The following is a 13,980-nucleotide window of genomic DNA, read 5'->3' as shown; positions in this document are numbered from 1 at the left end:
CTTCTCTCAGTATTTTTTATTTTGAATATTTCTCAGGAAGAAATGTATACTCCCTATCATGGTAAACAAGCCAAGTTTCTGAGCCAGGCCAGCTGCATCTCCATCCACATTGCCTCTGACACTTTTCACATCAGCAAGACTGCTCTGAGCTCTTATGCCTCTGGGCCCTGGACTCTGCTATTATCATGGCCTGGGATGCCCTCTCCATTACCTTGTACACACTTCTCTACACATAACTTTATTACTCATTCTATTAACTTTTTTAAAAAACACAATTGCAATTGGAGTAATTCCATACATGCAATAATTTGCTCTATTTGCCAGTTGAATTTTTATGAGATATCAAATTATTTTGAAGCCTTAGATTGCCTCAAACATTAATTAATACAAAACAACCTGAGACTGAGAAAGACTGAGAAGATCAAGGCCGAAAGAAATTCGATCCCTGGAATGGCCATCTGAAGGTCCACTCCCATCAAAGGCATGTAAACCAAAGGACCTGACAAGTGACGAGTGCAGATTCAGCCAGAACACTAGTGTGGTGGCCTGATGTGAGGTAGGGTGAGGTCCTACCTGCTGGCGCCATGAGACAGGACCAGGGAAATCCGGGTTGAGTAACTGAAGTGTTGGTAAGCAGATAGTCGGTAAGCGTTAGCAAGGTATCGTCCTCAGACACTGCAGCGCTCCGCAGGGAAGGGGACAGGTGGATATCAGGCAATGGTAAGAAGAGCTATGAGTGTAGATGTTCAAAACAAGGTAGGATCCCAAGGTGGAGTCAAGCATCCTGGGAGGCTTGCTAAGTGACTATTTAGGCATAAGGAAAAACAGACACTTAGGTGGCTAGCCTGGGCTGCAGGTCTTAGCGGTGAGCATGATTTGGTGCCAAGGGTTGGGTGGTTAAGCTCCTTCAACTTCTGAGGCAGGGATGGTGCAGAGACAGGGCTGGGTTGGCCCTTCTGTGCGTGGCCAGTGTCTAGAGTCAGAGAAGCAGGATGTGGGCAGCTCTGAGCCTAGGGTCACACAGACTAGAACAGGTTTTCCAGAGTTGCCTACTCTCTCATAGATGAGATCACTTAGCTTCTGCTCAGTCTTCTAGGATCACCTGTGTTGCATTAGTTGCGGAAATAATTGCTTGTGACTCCAGTTTTATTAATTATCTTTCAAAGCAGATTAAATCACTATCCTGCTGATTTGAAAATGAAGGTTTTTAAAATAATCTTTGAAGAGGCTTTTAGTTACACATATGAGAGTCTGCAAGTGAAAATCTATTGTTTCAAACAAATCTTAGTGACATTTGTTGTTAAAATTGAGACATCCTCAAATAGCTAACATTTCATGGAGCTCCAGTACTTTTAGTATATTTAGTCATTCTTTTTAAAATACTGGAAAGCCGAGAAATGTGTTCTGGAAAATTAGAAAATAATAAAGACTTAGTAAAAATAGCATCTGTTGAAATTCAGGTAGGGGCACCCTTAGATAACTCAAACAAAATAAAATTGGTGGTTCCAGATGGCAGGAAATGTATCACTGTAGCTGAGTTAACTAAGAAACAAGTTCAACTACTAAAGATTATTTTTAGAGTACAAAAATAGAGACCTGGGAGGGTATCAGAAGATCAGAGAATAGAAAGTACATCTTTTTAAAAGAGAAGAACTATGGCAATTATCCCAAATGTATAATTCTTGCTAATTTTATAGGAAATAGTAAGATAAAATAGCTCAGAAATCTGAAGTCTACTGGCTCTATTAAAGATGAGATTCCTCAGTTTTGAAGGTCGGTGCTAATTCTGCGGTGGGGGGGCATTTGTTTCCCTTTCTTACTGCTGTGCTCTGTCCTGCACATTTGATTTTCTTTCCCCATCAGCTGGGGGCTTCACCTTTTCTGTCCCATTGACTCTTTGTTCCTTAGGACTTCTTTCCTCTCGTTTAATCTGTATTAAGTGAAATCATCAACTAACTTGCACAGAATGACTATTAGGGTGAAGTGAGGCAAAGTGTGCAGTGCCTGTCGTGTGATTCAATTAGGTGTTGATTTCCTTCCCTTCCAGCACCTTCTTTCCGTTTCTAGTCTTACATTCTACTTCTCTGCAGAGCTTAATTTGTTCTACACACTACCCTCCAAATATGGATCGCAGGTCCCTAATTCTCTGAATTTAATCAAGCAAACATATATTAAAGATCCACTACAGTGAAGACCCCAGGAAGGGAATATGCTGATCATCACGGTACCATCAGGGCTTGCCCCCACCTTTCAGGAGCTTGCATCTCTGCCTTCCACACTCGGCCTGTTCCCAACCCATGACTGGGAAAGCCCGGCCTCTTCCCCGACCCTTCCCCTTTCCCATCACACTGCCTCCATGAACCCCCAGCTCCTCTTCCCAGGCCCTCTGTGTTGAGCCTCTGCAGCAGCATTTCCTGAACATGGCCTGAAGGACACTACTTCTTTGGAAGTTGACAATTTTTTTTTTCGTTAAAACAGGGTTACTTGGTCAAACACATTTGGGAGTTGCCAAATTGGGTTTCTTTACCACAGGATTTCTCAGAGCTTTTCATATCTTAATCTGCATTTGTAATCCTCAAGGGGAGTGACTGGGCAGTTGTACATCTACATCTGAGTATAGACCTGATTTTGTGGACAAACGGGACTGCTATTCTGTAGAACACCCCTCAGAAAACTCTGCCCTGAGGTTCCTGTTGTGCATGTGTTTACCATGCTTCATCACACTGTTTTCTATTATGTTCATATATCTCATTTCTTCAGTTAAGTCAGCTGTCTCCCAGTCACGGGGATCATGCTTCTTCATGCCTCACAAAGCATGACACACTTGGCCTCGTCTGGCACACAGCATGGTTTCAAATAAAAAGCGAACTACTACTTATCGAGCACTTACCATCTGCACAGCCCTGTTCACTGCTTTCCAGGGAATGCCAAACTATGCCTGCTGAATTTTCTTCAGAAATTAACATATGTTTATATGATGCTTTAGAAATTTCCTTGTACTTTTAAATAAAATCTTTTATTTGAGCTTTACAACACTCTGGTGAAGTTAAGTGTTACTCTTTCCACTTAAAAAATGAGTAAACTGTGTTCTAGCAAAGTTTACCAACTCGAGTGGTTGCTTGTTTAGCAAGGACCAGAAGTGCTGCAGGCCAGTGCCTTGTCATGTGGGGCCTTTCTGCCGCAGCAAGGAAGCCGCCAAGAGTGTTCCCTTAAGGGGTACCAGCAGGTTACCCAAAGAGCACGAATGACTGCAATGTTGATGTTTGCCCAAGAGTGGATTATGGAGGCAACAGTCTTGCAAAAAAAGAAAAAAAATTCTTGCACAACTAACAGGTTGTTAGACCACCTGGTGTGATGGGCAGTTCTTGAGTTTCAAAGGCAAACAGCCCCATGTCAACTCTTAACTGCAATCTGAGGCAAATTACCCAGCTTTACTGGGGCCTTCATACATCAGGCAGACCCCATTACCCTGTATGCAAATTGAGGGGTTGATTTTGTCCCCATTCCCTGGAAAACATGACCACACTTTACCAGAATCACCATGTCCCCTTTTGTCCTTTACGGGCCCTCATGTAAGGAATGCCCTTATTCCAAAGAAGAACCAAGTTTTCTGTCCTAGAAAGAAATCAGAAATGCTGATAAAATTATGACACGTAATTGGAGGGAAATGCTCTGAATGAAGCAGATTGGGTGTGTGATTCACAATGCATGTATGGCTGACAATGATAAAAATACAACAGAAACTAAATTCAAACATTGAGGAGAAGATTGCAAAATGAATATAGTAACTATTATAATTAAGTAGTGCAGTACAAAAATTCATTACAAATAAATAATATATATTTGCAAATGGGTTAACGTTGTAAAAAGTAAGAAACAGACCATGAAAAATTTTGTATTTGTTGCGGTAAGTATAGGTATTTTGAATTTAGAGTTTTATAAACTTTAGTAACTCACTTTTATATTTCACTATACTTTTATATTTCATTATAAAAATCTTATACTTATTAGTTATAAAATTATGTTTTTAAATTTTAGGTGGGAGGTATGAAATAATCCACACTTCTAAAAATTATTAGCTTTCTCACTTAGTAATGCAGAAATAATGTAGTTGTCCTGGGTAAAAGAAATATTAATGCTTGAAAGTTCTGGCAAGGGTCAAGATTTTAACAAGCTATAGGGAGGTATGAACACATGAAGTAAAATTTTGATTTCTCTCAATTTCTTTTTATTTTTGCCATCCTTGTTTAAGTCAGTATGAACATAAAGATTCGTGTTGAAAGGAATTCCCCTTCGTTTTCCATAGTCCTTTGTAATTGGGATTCATCACCGTTCCTTTCATGCTTACGGCTCATCAGCGGGCATCCTGTTCATGGGTAATGTCCGGAGGAGAGCTTTGAATCGGCTTTAAAGCAGCCGGATGACACATACGCCGCCACAGAGCATGCGCAGGCTGCGGAGCCCACCGCGTTGGTCACGCGTGCTGTCCTCGGGTGTGGCTGCTGTTGATGACAGAATAGCGGTTGGCAGACTACAGCCTGTAGACCAAACGGGGCCTGCTGCTGGCTTTGTAAATTAACTTGTTTTGGGGCACAGTCACCCTTATCTGTTTACATGCTGTCTAGATGCTTCCGCACTGTAGTGGCAGAACTGAGCAGCTGTCTCAGGGCCCGCAAAGCCTTTTACCACCAGGCCTAATACAGAAAGTTTGCCTGCGCGGGCTTGGAGGGTGTGTGGTGGAGCGATGCTCTTTCCCCAGTCCATGGTCCAGTTTTCTCCTTTCTGTAACAGCTCATGATTTCCTTTTAAGGAACCAGCACCCTCAGGCCACGTTCTTGGGTGCGTCCGGTCCTGCTACAGCACCAGGAACAGGCACCGGACCCAGCCCTGGACAGTCAGAGTCAGGGTGGTTAGCTCAGGGATGGGCACTCTGCTTGCTTTGGGCCAATTCAGGGCCTTTGACGAAGGTATTTTCTGTTAGGCAGGAGGAGTTTTCTTTCTGGCTGGATCGCTAAATTCATAAGAGATAATTCAATTGCTGTGCTGAGAGAGCCTGCCTGAAGAGTGAGGCCCACGGGGGGAAGGCTGAGCCAGCACCGAGGAGGAGGGGACCGGCAGAAAGGGACTGTATCTGCAGGCGTCTGTGTGTGCACGTCCGTCTGTCTGTCTGTCTACCGCATCCCGATACCATGGCTCGCTGCCTGGAATAGCTGTGCTAGACCTCCTTTTAAATCTGGACTCCACTTTAGTTCAGGCTTTGGTCCTTAAAATAAAGCATCCCGATGAATACAGTGTGTTCGCAAGTTGGGGTGGGGTGCAGGGAATAGTGGGTTGAAGAGAGAATCTTACAAAAACATGACAATGGAAATTATAGAAAGGGGTCAGAATGTCACGATCTGGTAGTGGAAAAAAGATGTCATGGTAGAGAAAATGGAAATATGCTTGTCTGCCTTTCTAGATGCAAAACAAAGGGTGTGGGAATAGCTGGTTCACAGTAACCCATGAGTTCATCTCTGTGAATATGATAGATGTGGAGGGGTGGCCAGCTGAACTCAAGAAGCCCTGGAATAAGATCTTAAAACAAGGCCCTCCTCTGAAGCATTATGCCAAGTGAAAGGGCGACCACATAGCATATGATTCCATGTATACGATATGTCCTAAAGAGGCAAATATATAGAGAAAGAACATAGACCAGTGCCTGCCTGCTGCTGGAGGTGGGGATGAGATTAGCTGCGATGCGCATTAGAGCTTATTGGAGGGGGTGGTGGTGAAAATCTTGTAAACCTGATGTATGGTGATGGTTGTATCACTCAGTACAGTTCCTAAAAAGCAGTGAATTGTACATTTGACATGGGTGAATTTTATGATATGTAAAATATACTTCAATTAATTTGAGAAAAAGAGACACAAGAGATAAAAATCAGATGAAAGTGAAACAAAACCAATGCCTAAACACAGTTTCATTTAAAAATGGTGTTCTTCTTGAAAAGGTCCATGATGTTGATAATAACATCACCTATAATCCAATGTAATACATATACCTTGGTTGAATTCTGGTGAAGAAAGAAAAGCAATTAGACAAGGCAATCTTGGGACAGCTGGAGATGTTTGAACGTGGCTTAGGTATTAGATGGCATTACAGGAGCATTTTAATTTTCTGAGATGTGATTTTTATACTTTAATTTCGAGGGAGAATATCCTTATTTTTAATAGGGCATGCTGAAATATTTAGATAGTAGGATAATAATAATTTAAAATGTCCAGACATTTACAGTATTTCATTATATCTAATACTCCACTGATTGTAAGATGCACCATCATAGTTTATTCCAGGGAAAGGGAAAAAATGTTGCCAATAAAGATGATACAGTGCTTTCCATTGAAAGATAACCTACCAACCAACCAACCAACCAATCTCCTGGAGTAAAATTAATGCAGCTAAGGTAGGTGTAAGCTAGGGAAGAACACTTTGTCCGAAGCAATCAGTTAGCAGGTGGCATGTAAACATTGGGGGGAAATAAGGTAGATTAGGGAGTGTGCGGACAGGAAAGAGAAGGGAGCAAAGGAAAGAATCTCCATAAACTGATGGAGAGTTGACCAGATAGTTAAAGAGAATCAGAAACCCATGCTAATTAAAAGAAAGAGAATTTTGAGGAGCATGGGGTGATTATCTCAAGATACCCCAGTCTATTGGATCTGGCAGGTAGAGGTCATTGGTGATGGTTAGTGGTCATGTCATGGGAGTGGCAGAGCTGAGCCAGGGCCCAGACTGCAGGGAGCTGCGATGTTCATGGGCCCTGATTAAAGGGAGGCAGCAAGTGTGGGGTCTTTCTTTTGAAGAAAGTCAGGCGAAGAGCATGTACACAGAGATACAATCATTGGGTTGCTAAGGTAAGTTAGAGATGTTCAACGTTTGTCCACTGCTTTTCTGTAACTTACCCTGTCTTCAAAAAGACCAGCAGATGTCCATACCTCCAGTCAGACCAGTAGGCTGCTTAGACCATTGGGTTGGCCCGAATGCCAGTTACTGAAAGAGAGTCATGCTGCATGGCATTTTGAGGCATTCTACCAGTATGCATGTGCTAGCAAATGCAGACCTTCACCTTAAATAGAATTAGCACCATGAATTCCTAAAACAAGGGGTTGCTGTTTACAACATCACATTGCATCTTACTCATTTTTTCTCTCATAAATAATACATATGGGTGTTTCAGCTATGTAGTCAAAATGGTAAAAATGCTCCTTTGCAGTGGAATAATATGAAATTTTTTGTCTTAGTGCGTTTAGAATGTAGACCAAACAGAAAAAGAGGTAAGATCTAACACTGTCAGTTCTTCATTTTAATTAGCACCACCTGATAGTTTATACATTTTCATACATCTGAAGAAATACACAGCAGAAAAATTCTTTAAATATGTATCAGGAGTAAATAAAATATTACTTTTACTATTTATATATTCTGTACTAAGATTAAAAACTTTGGTTCTAAGTAATGTATTTGTTTATGCCATAGAGAACATCACAACTCATATCGTTCAACATGGATGCACTTCCATCACCTCCTCCCGTGATTGTCACAATACCAGGACAGCAAGGTCTAATTGCTTATTCTACAGTTCTTTTCCAAGGGAGTGTGCTCATTTTCTTATTAAATACTTAGTTAATTGCTGTGTCGGGGCTTATTATGTGCCCAGACACTAGGGAAATAAAGAAGGAAGGGGGAGCAGAGAGAGCTCTGCTCACGGGCGGTTCCCCACTACTTTGACACATCAGTGTGACGTTCACAAGGGTGACAGAAGAAAAGCACGAGGTGTGTTTGGTAGTGTATGGTGGGGGCCTTCTCTATTTTGGGAAGTTTGCACAAGCCTCTGGGAGGAAGCACCATGGATGCTCGTACCTGAAGGAAGAGCAGGACCTGGTCAGATGAAGAGGTGACGGAGAATAGTTGAGATACATACATTCAATTCTGGATGGAGAGGATGTTGAACCCTTTCAGGTACAAAAGAAGGCGAGAGTGTCATGGTCTTAATAAACCATGGATAGTGGCATGAGATGAAGTTAATAAGGGAGACGAGGACCAGAACATTCAGGACTTTGATACAGATAATACAACAGCATGTCTGGGAATGATGGAGGCAACGGTATTATTTTATCTAAATAGAACAAAAAATGATCCAACTACATGCTCCATATAAGAGACACACTTTAAATTAAAGGACCCAAAGAGACTGAAGGTAAAAGAAGAGGAAAAAAATATACCGTGCAAACTGTAATCAAGACAGCTGGAGTGGCAATACTAATATCAGACAAAATAGATTAAGTTAAGAATTATGACTAGACACAAAGGATATCTTAAAATGGTAAAAGAAATATCTATCAGAAAGATATAATGATTATATGCATATATGCACCTAACAAGAGAGCTCCAAAATATGTGAAGCAAAAACTGACAGTATTGAAGGGAAACATAGACAATAAAAAGTAATAATTGGAGACTTTGAAACTTTCAATAATGAGTAGAATAACTAGGCAGAAGACAAGAAGAAACCAGAAGACTAGAACAACAGTATAAACTAACTAGACATAACAGACATCTATAGAACACTCTACCTAACAATACCAGAATACAAATCACATACAAAGTTACATTGGGAGCATCCTCCAGAGCAGGCCACGTGGTAGGCCAGGAAACAGCCTACATACAAATAAAAGGATGAAAGTTTTATAAAGCATTATATCCAACCACAAAATAACTGAGTAGAAATCAGTAACAGAAGAACATTTGATAAATCCACAAGTATGTGGAATAAACAACACATTCCTTAATTACTAATGAATCAAAGTAGAAATCACAACAGAAATCAGAAAATATTTTGAGCACTTATGAGATACAGCTAAAACAGTGCTTAGAGTGAAATTTATAGTTGTAAACATATATAGTAAAAAAGAAGAAAGATTTTTAATCAATAACCTTCTAACTTCAGAAACTAGTAAAAAAGCAAACTCAACCAAAAGAGAAAAGAAGAAAGGAAATAATAAAGGTTATAGTGGAAAAAAATCAAATAGACAGTAGAAAAAAAAATAGAAACAAAACCAAAATTTTGGAAGGAACAACAAAACTGACAAACCTCTAGTGAGACTGACCAAGAAAAAAAGCAAAAGACTCAAATTATTAAAATCAAGAATGAAAGAGGGCATATAATGGCTGATCTTACAAAAATAAAAAAAGAGTATAAGAAATATGCTCACCTATATGCCATGATACTGGATAACTTAGATAAAATGGACAAGTTCCTGAAAAAAAGGTTCAGGAAGAAATGGCAAATATGAATGCACCTATAAAACAAGTAAAGAGATTGAATTAGTAACTCTAAAACTTCCTGCAAAGGGAAGTCCACACCAGATGCCTTCAACTCATGATTTTTACCAAACATTTAAAGAAGAATTAATACCAATTCTTCACAAACTTCCAAAAAACTAGAAGAGAATGGGAATACATTCCAATTTGAAGCAAACATTACTTGGATACTAAAACCAGACAAATACATCAAAAAAAAAACAGGCTTATATTCCTCATGAATATAGACACAAAAACCCCTCACAAAGCTCTAGCAAGCTGAATCCAGCATATGCATGGGATTCTATGCCATAACCAAGGGGTACTTAATCCAGGAATGAAAGATTGACATAATAGCTACAAATCAATCAATGTAATGAACCATATTAATAGAACAAATGACAAAAACATTGACTTATGATCACTTCAATGGATGCAGAAGAGCAGCAAAATCCAACATCTTTTTTAATAATACTCCAAAAACTAAGAATAAAAGGGAACTACTTCAACAAATTAAAAGGACATCTATGAAAACCCTATAGCTGAAATCATATTAAAAAATTAAAGACTGAATGCTTTCCCCATAACATCAGAGGCAAGACAAGTATGTCCCCTCTTGCACTTCTGTTCAACAGTGTGCTGGAGGCTCTAGCAAAGGGAAGAAGGGAAGAAAAAGAAGTAAAAGGCATCCTATTTGCAGATGGCATGATTTTATATGGAGAAAATCCTAAGGAATGCACTAAGAACTACTCGAGCTGATAGACTATGAAAACTATTATTGATAATATTACAGGATATACAAAAATCAGCATTGCAATAGAATTGTATTTCTACACACAATGAACAATCAAAAAATGAAATTAAGAAAATAATTTCATGTGCAATAGAATCAAAAATAAAATTCTTAGGGATAAATTTAACAAAAGAACTGCAAGTCTTGTCCACTGAAAACTACAAAACATTGAAATAAATTAAAGACCTAAGTAAATAGAAAGAAACCCCAAGGTCATGGATAAGAAGACTTAACACTATTAATTAAGGTGACGTCTCCAAATTGATTTATAGATTCAATGTAATTCCTGCAAAAATCCCAACCAGCTCTTTTACGGAAACCGACAAGCAGATCCTAATGTTCAGATGGAAATGCTAGGGACTGAAAATAGCCAAAAAGTCCTTGAAAAAGAACAGAGTTGGAGACCTCACACTTCCTGATTTTTAAACTTACTATAAGCTGTAGTAATGAAGACAGCACAGTCCTGGCATAAAGAAAACATAGATCAGTGAAATAAAATTGAGTGTCTAGAAATAAACCCTTACCCACTTATGGTCAATGAATTTCCACAAGGGTACCAAGATAACTGAATGAAGAAAAGAACAGGTTTTTCAACAGTGCTAAACGACTGGATATTCACAAAGAAAAGAAGAAAACTGTACTCTTGACCACATACTATATCCCAAAATTAACTCCCAAATGGTCATGGACATAAATGTTAGAACAAAAGTCACAAAACTCTTTTTAAGAACCATTAAGAGTAAAGCTTTGTGGCTTAGGGTCAGGCAATGTTTTCTTACTTATGACACCAAAAGCACAAGCAACAGAAGAAAAATCAAAAAATTGGACTTCATCAAAATTAAGATCTTTTGTGCTGCAAATGATACTATCAGGAAAAGGAAAACATAATCTACAGAATTGGGGAAAATATTAATGAGTTATATACCTGAAAGGGGAATTGTATCCAGAATATATAAAGAACTCTTACAACCCTATTAAGAAGACAAGCAGAACAAATAAAAATAGTCAAAGGATTTGAGTAGATATTTCTCCAAAGAAGACATGCAAATGGCCAGTAAGCATATGAAAAGATGTCCAACACTATTAGTCATGAGAGAAATGCAAATCAAAATCCCAGTGACATATCTGTTCACTAGGGTGGCTTAAGTTGTACAATACCAAGTGTTGGCAAGGATATGGAGAAGTTGGAACCCTCACACGATGCTGATGGGAACATAAAATAATGCAGCTGCTTTGCAAAACACTTTGGCAGATCCTCAGAATGTTAAACATAAAGTTACCACTGATCCAGCTTCCCACTTTCAGAGAAATGAAAACATACGTCCACACACAACTTGCAAATGAATATTCATAGCGGTATTATTCCCAATAGCATAAAAGTGAAAACCACTCAGAAGTAGATCACCAAAATGTGACATATCCATACAACAGAATATTATTCCTCAATAAAAAGGAATGAAATACTGATATATGGATAAAACTTGAAAACATCATGCTAACCAAGAGAAGCTAGACACAAAGGGTTACTTTATGTCCAGTTATGTGAAAAGTCCCAAGTAGGCAAATCTAGAGAAACAAAAATAGGTTACTGGTTATTAGGTCTGGAGTAGGGGGTGAGGAGTGACTACTATGGGTATGGGGTTTCTTTTTGGGGTGATGGAAAATTGAAAATTAGATTGTGTTGACCATTGCACAACTTTTGTGCTGTACCATGACCACTGAATTGTACTTTTAAATGGGTACATTATGGTACATGAATTACATCTCAGTAAAGCTGTTCTTAAAAGTAATTGGAAGAGTTCAAACTAACCCAGATTTTTCTTATGCCATGTGCACACATGCATTGTACCCTACGGTGGGAAAAGAATACCTAATCTTCCTTCTGTCATGCACTCTGAAGTCATACCGCACCTGCTACCAGAGAATTGATTAGGCAGTGGTCCTAATCACCAGGAGAATTCAGCAGACAGAAACCACACTTTCTCCCTGGTGGTTCTTACACTGGCACGTCCCTTTTTTCTCTTCTAGCAATCCAGAGCTCTCTCTTATTTTTATCTCAAGCACATAGTAACTCTATTAATTCTCACTCAGTATTTCCGAGTTTAAGTCCTGCTGGGCTTGCTTTAATGAGAAGAATTGATTCCATTATGATTAGCAGCATGCATTACAAATAAACATTTTCCTTGCATCTTTTAAAACATGACTTGAAATGAACCTTCCAGGAAAATGTCTCTATTAATACCCTCCTGAGTAGACCATCTTAACTGTAGTCATTTCTTTATTCTTCATACCTGCAATGTTCATGCACACCTTCTTCAGTATTAATTTATATTAATGAGCAATCCTACACATACACACATACACACACATGCACACACACACCATAATAAATTGTTTCTGAGTCCTAGATAATGCACCGTGATACTGACATTTTATTTGTCATAATGCAGCAAAATTCTGTACTCCAAATCATTTGAAATAAGAAGATATTTTTGTTTTTCCATAGTTATTCACTGAAAGAAAAAAATCCAAAACATTGGTACAAATCTTATTAATCCTTTACATGTGATAATCTGCTTGAGGGACAGATTAAATATGGCTCTAAATATGGCTGCAGAATTTTTGACACTCCTCCTATCAAGAGGCAGGGGGTCACCGGTCCCCTCCTTGATGCTCTCCCTGACTGACTTTGGTGGCACTGACACTATGGGACTCCAGAGCCACATGGCTTCCACCTGGTTCTCTGGGACCCTCACTCTTTTGCAGCTCTGGATATGCATAAGGAAGCATGACTTCCTTGAGGTTGCCATGCTGTGAAGACTCCAAGCCTCCTGGAGAGGCTGCACGGAAATGCTCCAGTCGGCAATCCCAGCCCCACTCAGCCTCTGAGTCGTCCCAGGCCAAGCGCCAGTCCTGGGAGCACCAGAGGATTCCAGCAAGAGGACATTCAAGTCCTCTCATCTGAGCCCAGACAAGATGGGTCGGAGACAAGCCAGCTCTGCTCTGCCCTGTCCTGAATTCCTGAACCACAAAATTCATGGAGACAATAAAAATGGTTATTGCGTTGGGCCACCCAGTTTTAGGGTGTTTTGCGCTGCAGCAAGACACAACTGGGGGTGCTTTGGAAAGGACATCTGCCATTGAACGGTACATGGATGCTGCTGCCCACAGAGGGAGCAAGCCAGTGACTGCTCTTGAGTACCACTAAGGCCAGTTTAAAGAGGAATTCAGGTCCTTCCACCACAAGACGAGAGTCTGGGCTCTTGCCAAAGTTTAGTAACTGGATGTGATTTTTGATTTGCTGAGCATTCTTCAATTATTTATGGTGTCTGTCTGCTTTTTCCAACAAGTGCCTGGAAGCTGGGGCACTCTCTGTTCTCTGTTCCCTCTATTCTCTGACCTCCTTGCAGTGTCTAAAGCAAAATTTGGCATTGCTTGGGGACACAGTGCCCTCCGTGTGGCCTGGCTTTCCCATGGAGTGCCTCAGGGTGATGGGCCCTCAGGCTTCAGATGGGTGACTTCTTCTTTCAGCTGCTGTGCTTTAATGTGGGGCGGTGGCGTGATAGAGGGAAGGACAGGAGGCCTGCAGTTGAATCCAGCTTCGTGTGCTTAACTGTTCTGTGATCTCAGCAGGTAGCAACTTCTCAAATGCTTGTTTCCTCACCTAAGAAATGGGAATAAAAATTCATCTGGAGTGATTCTCAAGTTCAAATGAAGTATGTAGGTAAGAAGGCTTTTCAAATTGAAATCAAATGGTGGAGTGGTGCAGACTCCACCAGAGGCCGTACCCCATCACCAGGAACGCTGTCTCTGTATGGAGGCAATTTGGCGCAAATAAAAGCCAAGCATT

This window comes from Manis pentadactyla, chromosome 12 (genome assembly GCF_030020395.1).
Source record: "Manis pentadactyla isolate mManPen7 chromosome 12, mManPen7.hap1, whole genome shotgun sequence".
Taxonomy (NCBI): Eukaryota; Metazoa; Chordata; class Mammalia; order Pholidota; family Manidae; genus Manis; species Manis pentadactyla.
The sequence above is the reverse complement of the archived record's forward strand: the minus strand, read 5'-3'. Positions refer to the sequence as shown.